This window comes from Hyla sarda, chromosome 2 (assembly GCF_029499605.1).
Source record: "Hyla sarda isolate aHylSar1 chromosome 2, aHylSar1.hap1, whole genome shotgun sequence".
NCBI classification, from domain to species: domain Eukaryota; kingdom Metazoa; phylum Chordata; class Amphibia; order Anura; family Hylidae; genus Hyla; species Hyla sarda.
The window spans coordinates 78,704,821-78,718,368 of NC_079190.1; the positions used below are offsets into that span (position 1 = coordinate 78,704,821).

The following is a 13,548-nucleotide window of genomic DNA, read 5'->3' on the forward strand; positions in this document are numbered from 1 at the left end:
GAACAAAATAAAATAAAATAAATTTAATATATATAGCAATAAAACAAAAAAAAAAACACCCAGCCTGTCTACAGATAAAGGTGAATTTTAAAGCAAAAAATATATAAATTTAAAATAAATAAATAATCAAAATTACTTGATCTTAAGAAAAAGCTTTGGTGGCAAAATTCTTCAGGACAAAATCAGTGCTTAGAATTCTTTATTAGAGAAGAAGCGTGGGAAAAATAAAAAATTAAACTTGCACCAACTAGGGTTAAAGTAGTTTTTTTTTTTATTATTATGTTAAGAAAGTTTGATGGCTCCACCTCGGCAGCAAACTGCTCCAATGGAAGTTTAGATTAACTTCTGCATGCGTGGCCATTCTACAGCATGACCTAGAAAAACTCTACATCCCATTAACCACTACATTCCCTTAATGCACGGCAGTGTTTTCCAGCCAGCGTGCCTCCAGCTGTTGCAAAACTACAACCCCAGCATGCCAGCCAGCGTGCCTCCAGCTGTTGCAAAACTACAACCCCCAGCATGCCAGCCAGCGTGCCTCCAGCTGTTGCAAAACTACAACTCCCAGCATGCCCGGACAGCCTTTGGCTGTCCGGGCATGCTGGGAGTTGTAGTTTTGCAACAGCTGGAGGCACGCTGGCTGGGAAACAGTGATCCAAGAAAAGGCATGCTTCTTCATTTATCCCATACAAATGCATATTAAAGGCAATTTCCTATATAAATATAATAATAAATAAATAAAACCCCATAAGATTGTGCGCGCTCACATGATGCTGCAGCTGGACACCATCATTGTGCGTAATGGGGCATGACCGCTGCCAAGTTACGCTAGTGTTTTGTAAGAAATATGGACATAACACGGGAAACTTGTTACAACAGCTGCAAATGTATGTTACATAGATACATCACAATGTCTGGGGCGATGGCGCAGAAGGAATACTACTTTTTTACATTTATGTGGATTTAGAGACGGGATATGGCATAGAACGAAGGAAGAAAATAAAAATAAATAAAACAGCTCTTCGAAATCCTAAACATCAGGAGCCAGGTGGCCAATGATGCTGGAATTTGCTTCTGGCATGTTTATTTTTTCCCATTATTTTGTATTGATTTCTATGGGGGTTACTATTCAAAATAAATGAATACAATAAATAATAAATAAATGAACAAACAAACAAACATGTTCTTGAAGTTACTGAATGGGCTCATAAAGTACAAAGTGATGTGTCCCTCTATGTCTAAAAAAAAAAAATTATATATATATATATATATATATATATATATATACACATATATATACATATATACATACATATATACACATATATATATACATATACACACACATCTCTATCTCAAATTCAATGACTAAACACAGCATCAAATCTGCACTGAATACTGTATGTGTGAATAGACCCTAAAGGGATATTCCAGAAAGATTATATAGATAGATATATGATATATATATATATAGATAGATAGATATATATCATATCTATCTATCTATCTATCTATCTTATCTATCATATCTATCATATCTATCTATCATATCTATCATATCTATCTATCATATCTATCTATCTATCTATCTATATCTATCATATCTATCTATCTATATCTATCATATATATCTATCTATATCTATCTATCTATATCTATCTATCTCTATCTATCTCTATCTATATATCTATCATATATATCTATCTATATATCTATCTATATCATATATCTATCTATATATCTATCTATATCATATATATCTATCTATATCATATATATAATCTATCTATCTATCTATCTATCTATCTATCTATCTATCTATCTATCTATCTATCTATCTATATATATATATATATATATCTATCATATATATATATATATATAGATAGATAGATAGATAGATAGATAGATAGATATGATAGATAGATAGATAGATATGATAGATAGATAGATATGATAGATAGATATGATAGATAGATAGATAGATATGATAGATAGATAGATAGATATGATATGATAGATAGATATGATAGATAGATAGATATGATAGATAGATATGATAGATAGATATGATAGATAGATATGATAGATAGATATGATAGATAGATATGATAGATAGATATGATAGATAGATATGATAGATATATATTTTTTTTATTTTTATTTTTTTTATATATCAACTGGCTCCAGAAAGTTAAACAGATTTGTAAATTACTTCTATTAAAATCTTAATCCTTCCAGTAGTTATCAGCTGCTGAAGTTGAGTTTTTCTTTTCTTTCTGACAACAGTGCTCTCTGCTTGTCTCAGGAACTGTCTGAAGCATTAGAGGTTTGCTATGGGGATTTGCTCCTACTCTGGACAGTTGCTGAGACAGACAAAGGTGTCAGCAGAGAGCACCGTGGTCAGACAGAAAGCAACAACTCTATTTCAGCAGCTGACAACTACTGGAAGGATTAAGATTTTTTTTAATAGAAGTAATTTACAAATCTGTTTGACTTATATATATATATATATATATATATATATACACACACACACACACACACACACACACACACATCAGCTCCCAAAGTGTGCAGGGGTTATCCATGAATAGAAAAACAGCTGAATTCTTCCTAAAACACCACCACCCCCGGCCTCAGGTTGTGTGTGGTATTACAACTTGGCTCCATTCACGTCAGTAAAATTAGGCTGTAATACCACACATAACCTGAGGACAGGAGTGGCGCTGTTTTTGTAAGAAATCAGCTTTGATTTTCTATTCCTGGACAGCCCTCTTGTTATTGTCTATTTGGAGCTGTGCTGTCTGAAACTTTGTATATTGATGGCAATCAGGGACTACTGCTCAGAACATTCCCAGACCCACAGGAATTCTCCAAATCATATCCGCAGAAACACATTTTCTGCAACAGATATGCAGAGTAGGATCATATCCTTAGGGACAGTCCACACAGTTTTATTTTATTTTTTTGCTGCAGCAGATTTTGCTACCCATTAAAGCTAGTGGGCAGTAAAATCCAAAGGCTGGTTAGTTGTAGTTTTGCAACAGCTGGAGGCACCCTGGGTGGGAAACACTGCCCTAGACTGTAGATATTCCGCACATAGATTTGTAGTATAAATTATCTGCCACATGTGAACACTTAAGAAATATATGGCTTTTTTACCTTAGAAAACATGCAAATATACCATGCGGTTAATTTAACTCGTTTTATGCTGGTAGTAAGAAGTGGTTTCTGACATACATGACTGGAGTTAAATGACTAACATGTAACAGCTGTTCTGTGAACCATACGACACGGTTTAGGAATGTCATGGCACCTGCGCACATTCAGACTCATTTTAAGGGTCCAGTATAAGAAGATTGGCCAAATAGAAGAGAGTTCTATACAGTTGTGTCATTGTTGCATAACACTATAAATTTGCTATATCCCATCCTAGTTACAGACTGACAGTGAACATACAATGAGATATATACATACATACACACACATATTATATAATATGTAAATATATATTATATAATACATATTATATAAATTATATAATACATATTATATAAATTATATAATACATATTATATAAATTATATAATACATATTATATAAAATAGAATATATATATATATTCTATCTCACATAATACATACCCCTACTCCTTAGTTGTCCAGTACAGATGACAGATTACCAGTATGAAGGCACTGAGCGTGGAGCGCTGAGGCTGCTGCAGTACCACGGCAGGGACTATGTGACAGGGTACAGGACTAGCAGAGTTAAGGTTACCTGCTGTGAGCAGTCCTGGAACGTGTCGCACAATTTTACAGGTGGATGCTTTCCAAACCACACCTCTTGCACTGTCAAAAGCTTCTCCTACGTACCTACCATCAACTTGGTCACAGTCAGAAGACAATCGGCACGCAAAGCAAGTACAACTATCCCCTTGTCATAAATGCATAGCATGCTGGCTGACGTCAATGCAGCTGGGAGGGGGTGTGGTGTGCCTGATAATACAGTGGACTTGGAAACAGGTTCAACTCTAGGTGCAAAACATTCTCATTAGATAGATAGAGATCTATGAGAGGAGCCCTCCAGAGTGCAGCAGTGCTTGTATTATGGGAGGAAGTAAAGAATTGAAAAAAGTATAACATATTTGTTACAGATAGGATGTAATGGGGTAAAGAACAACATTCCAGATTGGCAGAGGAGACTGACACAGGTGTAGCAGGAAGTGAATGCCAATTTGCCATGTCGCAATTTCTTAATACCATATAAAACATTTTCAACATGGCTTTCTAGAATCACTGTAGCATCTAAAAGTGCATAGATCATGTCAATGCATGGAAATGGTCTCACCAATTCGAGGTGGCAGTGTCTGTCAGGGGCACTCCTCCACTGGCAGATCATGGTTGCCAACTGTCCAGCAAGCAGCAAATCCACTGACAGACTCCTGCCTCCCCGAGCCAGTTTGGTGAGCTGACAAAGGGAGTGATTGTTTCAAGGGACACAGTGTTGGGCAGTATCCTATTCAGAGGACACCGTGATGGGCAGTATCCTATTCAGAGGACACCGTGATGGGCAGTATCCTATTCAGAGGACACCGTGTTGGGCAGTATCCTATTCAGAGGACACAGTGATGGGCAGTATCCTATTCAGAGGACACCGTGTTGGGCAGTATCCTATTCAGAGGACACAGTGATGGGCAGTATCCTATTCAGAGGACACAGTGATGGGCAGTATCCTATTCAGAGGACACAGTGATGGGCAGTATCCTATTCAGAGGACACAGTGATGGGCAGTATCCTATTCAGAGGACACAGTGTTGGGCAGTATCCTATTCAGAGGACACAGTGATGGGCAGTATCCTATTCAGAGGACACAGTGATGGGCAGTATCCTATTCAGAGGACACAGTGATGGGCAGTATCCTATTCAGAGGACACAGTGATGGGCAGTATCCTATTCAGAGGACACAGTGTTGGGCAGTATCCTATTCAGAGGACACAGTGATGGGCAGTATCCTATTCAGAGGACACAGTGTTGGGCAGTATCCTATTCAGAGGACACAGTGATGGGCAGTATCCTATTCAGAGGACACAGTGATGGGCAGTATCCTATTCAGAGGACACAGTGATGGGCAGTATCCTATTCAGAGGACACAGTGATGGGCAGTATCCTATTCAGAGGACACAGTGATGGGCAGTATCCTATTCAGAGGACACAGTGATGGGCAGTATCCTATTCAGAGGACACAGTGATGGGCAGTATCCTATTCAGAGGACACAGTGTTGGGCAGTATCCTATTCAGAGGACACAGTGATGGGCAGTATCCTATTCAGAGGACACAGTGTTGGGCAGTATCCTATTCAGAGGACACAGTGATGGGCAGTATCCTATTCAGAGGACACAGTGTTGGGCAGTATCCTATTCAGAGGACACAGTGTTGGGCAGTATCCTATTCAGAGGACACAGTGTTGGGCAGTATCCTATTCAGAGGACACAGTGTTGGGCAGTATCCTATTCAGAGGACACAGTGTTGGGCAGTATCCTATTCAGAGGACACAGTGATGGGCAGTATCCTATTCAGAGGACACAGTGATGGGCAGTATCCTATTCAGAGGACACAGTGATGGGCAGTATCCTATTCAGAGGATACAGTGTTGGGCAGTATCCTATTCGGAGGACACAGTGTTGGGCAGTATCCTATTCAGAGGGCACAGTGTTGGGCAGTATCCTATTCAGAGGGCACAGTGTTGGGCAGTATTTTAAAGGACACAGTGTTGGGCAGTATTTTATTTAAAGGACACAGTGTGCGGCAGTATTTTATTCAGAGGACACGGTGTTGGGCAGTATTATATTCAGAGGGCACATAACGTAGGAGTATTCTATTTAGGAGCACAGTATGTGGCAGTATTATATTCAGAAGCATAGTGTGTAGCAGGGTTATACTTAAGTTGAGTGCATAGTATGTGGCAGTATTATATCCACAGGCAGTGTGTGGCAATATTATATTCAGGAGCACAGTGTGTGGCAGTAGTTTATTCAAAGGGCACGGTGTTGGGCAGCATTATATTCAGTAGCACAGTACGTTGGAGTATTCTATTTAGGAGCACAGTATGTGGCAGTATTATATTCAGGGGCATAGTATGTGTGGCATTATATTCAGGGGCATAGCATGTGGCAGTATTATATTAACAGGGACAGTGTGGCGGTGTTTTATTGATGTCATATTGGGAACTGTAGATTTACATCCTACACACTTGTGACATATTAGGGTAATAAAAATGTTCTGCAACAGGCAGCACCTCTTTCTTGCATGGCAGTGTGTGGTGTGAACCAAGCCTTTGTGTTCAGCTCAGAACCTCACCTGATGGCAAATCTGGATAAATGTATCCACTGCAGGTTGCCAACAGCTGAAATTTCATTTGCAGATTTTCTGCTGTTGAATTCCGCTAGCAGAATTTCTGCAAACTGAATATGTAGCTACCGACCGACTTCAATGGAAGAGCGGAACTCTGCGGCGGAAGAGCGGAACTCTGTGGCGGAAAAGCGACCTAAAATGTTCACATTGGGACACACATTGGTAAAGATATGTGGACAACTAAATTTAAAACAAATCAATTTTTGCTTAATAGGGGTTATCCAGCATAAGGTGATTTTAGTACGTACCTGGCAGACAGTAATGGACATGCTTAGGAAGGATCTGCGCTTGTCTTGGGGCTAAAATGGCTATGCTGTGAAATTACCATAACACTGTGGTTAGCCTTTTGTGAACTGGGTATTTCCTGTTGAAGTTCATTTTCTCAAACTACACAACCCATAGTTCCTTGTGTGTTAGTGTGAGGTGACTTTCCTCCCTCCCACATATCAGCCACCCCACTTATAGAAACAAACCTGTGCTGCCTTCAATGCAATAGACCAGTGTTTTCTATCCAGGGTACCTCCAGCTGTTGCAGAACGATCTCTCTCCCACCCACCGGTCGCTCCACCCATTGAAGCAGGACAGGCTCCCTTTGCACACCTAACTAGTGATGTCATGTCTCGCCCACACTGCAACCTGGGAAAACCTGAGACCTGAGTAATTTTGTGAGACCACTGTCACACACACACAGGTAGACACTATATTATGAACTAAACTAACTTTACATTTAGCATTTACATTTACCTGTAGCATAGTCAAAAAAAAATCCTGGAATACCCCTTTAACATTTTAACATCCCAAAACCATGGGTAAGAAATATATATAGTTGTCCTTTTGCTCACTACAATCCCAGCTTTAACTCTCTTAGGCATGCTACATTTAGAATATTGCTCCAGGGATTCACATGCATTCAGTGAGGCCAGGAACAGGGTGTAAAGATGGTATACAAATACTCCCTAAAGTAGTATGAAGCAGTCAGGGATCTGTACAGATTAGCAAGTTTCTTCTTAAATATATAAAACCTATTTTTTATTAGTTCTACCAACTACGAGAAAAGTCCTGGACTGAGGGCACAGTATAAAAAGTACAGCTCAAGCAGAGGTAAAAGTTTATCAAAGTCCACAGCTCAACAGTATCAGAATACATGACATAAGGTGGTGTGCACACTATAATCCGGCGTTTCCCCAACCAGGGTGCCTCCAGCTGTTGTGAAACTACAACTCCCAGCATGCCCAGACAGACTTTGGCTGTCCGGGCATGCTGGGAGTTGTAGTTTCACAACAGCTGGAGGCACCCTGGTTGGGGAAACACTGCTATAATCTTTTCAAGGGGTGCTCCCCTGGAAAACTTTTTTTTAAATCAACTCGTGCCAGAATGTTAAACAGATTTGTAAATTACTTAAAATCAATCTGTCCTGTACTCATAAGCTGTTGTATGCTCCACAGGAAGTTCTTTTCTTTTTGAATTTCTTTTCTGTCTGACCACAGTGCTTTCTGCTGACACCTCTGTCCACGTCAGGAACTGTACCAAAGTAGGAGCAGATCCCCATAGCAAACTTATCCTGCTCCGAACTGTTTCTGACATGGACAGAGGTGTCAGCAGAGAGCACTGTGGTCAGACAGAAAGGAAATTCAAGAAGAAAAGAACTTCCTCTGGAGCATACAACAGCTGATAAGTGCTGGAAGAATTAAGATTTTTTAATAGAAGTAATTTACAAAACTGTTTAACTTTCTGGCACAAATTGATAAAAAAATTAAAAAAAATTATATATAATATATGGATTTGCAATGACCTGAAATGAAAGAAAACCTTCAGCACGTTTCGGTTCAGGCCAAAGAATATATATATATGTAAATAAAGCAGCTTTACTGCTGGGCAGCTTCCTAGAATGGATCATAGTGCCTAAGAAAGGAATCACGAAGAGTAGTGAACCCACGATAAAGCACTCATGTATAAGGTGCCATTGTCTATGCCCCAAACCATCAGAGCTATATAGTGGACAGGACAAGAAATAATACAGAACATTCAAGGGAAGGAAAAACACAAATACAGTTTGCAGGCATTGTGTGCACAGGGCTGTACCAGGATATAGACCTAGACAAACCACATAATATCTTCCCCAAAAGCTTATGACACAGAAATTTAAATATGAAAGAATTCTTAAAATCAGGATTAGCAAGATGTAGTACACAAAGCCCTATAGTAACATATCTGACCTATACTAAAATGTTATGTATTTACAGGAAGTCCATTACATGTACCTTTTTGATTTTTACATAACTTTTAAGGATAAGCTGTCACGTGTATATATAGACTAACAGTATTTATGTTTATGTTATATAAAATTTTTCACCAGTTTTCTCTTATTTTCAGTTGTCCCTGAGCTGATGAGTGAAGGATAACATTTGTTGTGTATCCCATATGATGTATACACACACAGAGGAGGAGGATTCTAATCACCTATAATCTTTATTTAGCACACTTGAGAACAGCAGCAGCATGGAGGACATTATAGAGCAGTGTAAGCAGTGAATTCAGCATTGGGGTAAGGTTTGCTGAAATTACCTGCAGTTTCTGTCTGCCTTTGTCTCACGGCTACTCTCTTCCCACCTACTGTCTCCATAGACTTCTATGGGCAGCTGTAACTGGATAGTTCAGTGATGTGAATAATGAGTGTAAGGGGTTGGGAACAGATTAGCCAGATAAAAGGAAAAAGCAGCATTTTCATCGAATAAGATACATTGCAAAGTTTCTTATATAGGCTTGTACCGCTGATTTATGCAAACCTTGTTAAAACCAGTAGTACCTATTTAACCTGTTCAGGACGGCGGGCGTATCCATACACCCCTGTTTCAAAGTCCTTAAAAGGACTGAGGGCGTATGGATACGCCCGTGGGAATTCCGGTCCCCGCCGCTAGCCGGTTGGGGACCGGACCGGGATGCCTGCTGAAATCATTCAGCAGGCATCCCGGCACATCGCCGAGGGGGTTCCTGAGACCCCCCCATGTCGACGATCGGAGAAAATCGCATGTCAATTCAGACATGCGATTTACTCCTATTCTGGGCTGATCGGGTCTCTGGTGACCCGATCACCTGGAAAATAGGGATGATCAGAGCTGTCAGTGAAAGCCCTGATCATCCTGAGGGATAGGAGCAAGATTGCAGTGCTGCGATCTCCTCCTATCCCCTGCCATTAGTCAGAACTGAGTTCTGACCAATGGCAGTGCACGACAGGAGGGTTTCCATGGAAACCCCCCGCTCTGCCCACCCCTGGATGTCGGGCAGAACGGGGGGAGAAGATGGCGGCCGGTACCTGGAAAGAAGATGCCGTGGGGACCGCCGATCATCGCTGGAGACTGCGGAGATCAGCGGCGCGACGGTGGGGGGTGAAGGAAGGGGGCAGTAAGCGATATTTACTGCTGCCTTCCTAGTGGTTGCCAAACTGCAACTCCCAGCATGCCCAGACAGCCAAGGGCTGTCTGGGCATGCTGGGAGTTGTAGTTTGGCAACATCTGGAGGGTCACAGTTTGAAGACCACTATTACAGTGGTGCCCAAACGGTGGCCCTCCAGATGTTGCCAAACTACAACTCAGTATGCCTAGACTGCCCAGGCATGCTGGGAGTTGTAGTTCTGTAACATCTGTCCCTTCAGATTTTGCAATTTTCATGAAAATTTTGAAAATTGCTGCTATACTTTGAAGCCCTCTCATTTTTTCTAAAAGTAAAAACAAGTCCATTTTATGATGCCAACATAAAGTAGACATATTGTATTTGTGAATCAATATAAAAGTTATTTGGAATATCAATTTTCCTAACAAGCAGAGAGTTTCAAAGTTAGAAAAATGCTACATTTTCATGAAATTTGGGGATTTTTCACCAAGAGGGGATGCAAGTAACGCCGAAAATTTACCACCAAAATAAAGTAGAACATGTCATGAAAAAACAATCTCGGAATCAGAATATTCGGTAAAAGCATCTTAGAGTTATTAATACTTAAAGTGACGGTGGTCAGAATTGCGAAAAAGGGCTCAGTCCTTAAGGGGTTAAACTTATTACTGTTTGGTCAAGAGCAGCCAATAGGTTACGTAGGTAGAGAGGTTACCTAAATAGTGGTTTGGCAGGCTATGTAGTGAACACAGGTGTCCATCTGATCCCATAAGCATGTGCAGACATTGATGAAGCATTGATATTTTTTACATTTAGGGTAGGGCCACACATAGCACATCTAGAGCCTATTACACAACGGATGCACAGACAGCAGTCACGAGAGCTCCCTACTGTGGCCAAGTAGCTCTGTGTGTCTGCTCGAAGTGGCATATTTCCACTGCCCATCACTGTGTCTGTAGCAGGGAGCTCGCTCTCGTGACTGCTGTCGGCACATCCACAGGGTGGAAATACGCTGCGGATGTGCTGCATGTGGCCTTACCATTACTAAGAAATAATAGTGTTACAATGACATTTTGTTACAGCAGTGGTCCCCAACCCAGTCTGAAAGGCCTACCAATATTTAGTATTTTTTTTTCAGTTACAGGGAGAAATATCAAATCCTGGACTATTTGTGGGCCTGAAGGACTGGGTTGGGGAGCACTGTATTAGGAGTTTAACGTTCTTGCCCTATTCAAGAAAAAAACAAACTGGTTAGCTCCTATGTACCTGCATCGGAGGTCATCTTCAGTAAAAAAAAAAAATATTGAATGAAGTTCACAAATCACAAAGCTGTATAAACAAGTAGTTTATCAAATAAATTGCAATAGAAATAGTTCAACACACAGATGTACTGGCATTTTCACTAAAATAGTAAGTACAGACCGAATGTAAAGTGACAGCAGGAAAGAATTGTTTGGCGTACTGGCTCTAAAAAGCCTCCAGGTATATACTGTGTCAATGTGACCTGTCCCTTCTGTGACAAGAAAACACATTTCAATAGTTCAATGGGAGCTGAAAGGGCTTAGTTTAGATATCCATTCACAAGAGCAGTCTCTGTTACATCACACATGGGTCATCCCGACCCTAAATCTTTAATAAAACAATAATTTACTGGCCAAGCGATAACTCAACAAGCTTAGTAGAAATCTAGAAACTGGAGGAGATATGCGGAATATACATGGAAAACGTATCTTTAAGTAAAGACTCTTAAAATATAAAAATGACGGGGAGGGGGGGGGGGTATATCTTATCTGGGTCATCCTGGGTAAGCCAATTCCTGCTGCTTTCTATACTTACCCTCATACAACATATGCAGGGTTTAAAGGGGTTTTACGAGATTTTATTGATGGCCTATGCTCAGGATAAGCTGTCAATAGCTATTCTGCATATACCGTATACAACACCTAGTATCATTGGGGGTCTCAGTAATCCAAATGCACTGTGGGCAACTCATGTTTTTCATGTACTCGTTTTTAAAAAGTCCCTTCACTTGGTGTTCAGTCAGTGCAGTTACACATTTAAGGGGAACTCTGGTGGAAACAAGTAAAAAACAAAATGTTTTCTAATCAACTGGTGCCTGAAAGTTAAACAGATTTGTAAATTACTTCTATTAAAAAATCTTAATCCTTCCAGTACTTATTAGCTGATGTATAAAAGACATTTGTGAATTTCTTTCCTGTCTGACAACAGTGCTCTCTGCTGACACCTCTGTCCATGTCAGGAACTGTCCAGATTAGAATCATATCCCCATTGAAAGCCTCTCCTGCTCTGGACATTTCCTGACACGGACCAAGGTGTCAGCAGAGCACTGTACTATATCTGTAGTATACAGCAGTTGATAAGTACTAGAAGGGTTAAGATTTTTTAATAGAAGTGATTTACAAATCTGTTTAACTTTCTTGCACCAGTTCATTTGAAAACAATTTTTTTTTCCACCGGAGTTTCCCTTGACAGAGTCAAAATCATTTTATATGTTGAAGATCTTGGCAAAACATTAACCTTTCTAATATACTTCATAAGAAAATGTTATTTCCTTTTTATATCATAGTGCTTTTAAAAAAAACTGGGGTTCCTCTGCGCAATCCGTGGGGAATAGATTGACGCGGAGCCAGATGTTAAAATCGTGAGTTCATTTATTGGTATTGCCTAGACAAAGACTCATTTCGAGACCAAAGCGGTCTCTTTTTCAATGTTAAAAATGACTTGTCCTCTGTGCTCTCTCCTGTCTGATAGGAGAGAGCACAGAGGAGTGCCGGGCGCGAGCACAGAGGAGTGCCGGGCGCGAGCACAGAGGAGTGCCGGGCGAGAGCACAGAGGAGTGCCGGGCGAGAGCACAGAGGAGTGCCCGGCGAGAGCACAGAGGAGTGCCCGGCGAGAGCACAGAGGAGTGCCCGGCGAGAGCACAGAGGAGTGCCCGGCGAGAGCACAGAGGAGTGCCCGGCGAGAGCACAGAGGAGTGCCCGGCGAGAGCACAGAGGAGTGCCCGGCGAGAGCACAGAGGAGTGCCCGGCGAGAGCACAGAGGAGTGCCCGGCGAGAGCACAGAGGAGTGCCCGGCGAGAGCACAGAGGAGTGCCAGACGACAGGCGAGAGCACAGAGGAGTGCCAGACGACAGGCGAGAGCACAGAGGAGTGCCAGACGACAGGCGAGAGCACAGAGGAGTGCCAGACGACAGGCGAGAGCACAGAGTGCCAGACGACAGGCGAGAGCACAGAGGAGTGCCAGACGACAGGCGAGAGCACAGAGGAGTGCCAGAGGACAGGCGAGAGCACAGAGGAGTGCCAGACGACAAGCGAGAGCACAGAGGAGTGCCAGACGACAAGCGAGAGCACAGAGGAGTGCCAGACGACAAGCGAGAGCACAGAGGAGTGCCAGACGACAGGCGAGAGCACAGAGGAGTGCCAGACGACAGGCGAGAGCACAGAGGAGTGCCAGACGACAGGCGAGAGCACAGAGGAGTGCCAGACGACAGGCGAGAGCACAGAGGAGTGCCAGACGACAGGCGAGAGCACAGAGGAGCGCCAGACGACAGGCGAGAGCACAGAGGAGCGCCAGACGACAGGGCAGAGCACAGAGAAGCGCCATCAGACAGGGCAGAGCACAGAGGAGCGCCATCAGACAGGGCAGAGCACAGAGGAGCGCCATCAGACTGGAGATGGTACAGAGGAGTGCTAGCCCACCCTCATTTACCGGACTTTGTCCATGCCT

At 41.8% G+C, this 13,548-nt stretch overlaps 1 protein-coding gene across 4 annotated transcripts in view; it reads right to left on the bottom strand.

Moving 5' to 3' along the window:
• The window catches only part of SPATS2 (spermatogenesis associated serine rich 2), a 100,442-nt gene that overhangs the window by 35,822 nt on the left and 51,072 nt on the right, over positions 1 to 13,548 (bottom strand). The window lies entirely within an intron of this gene.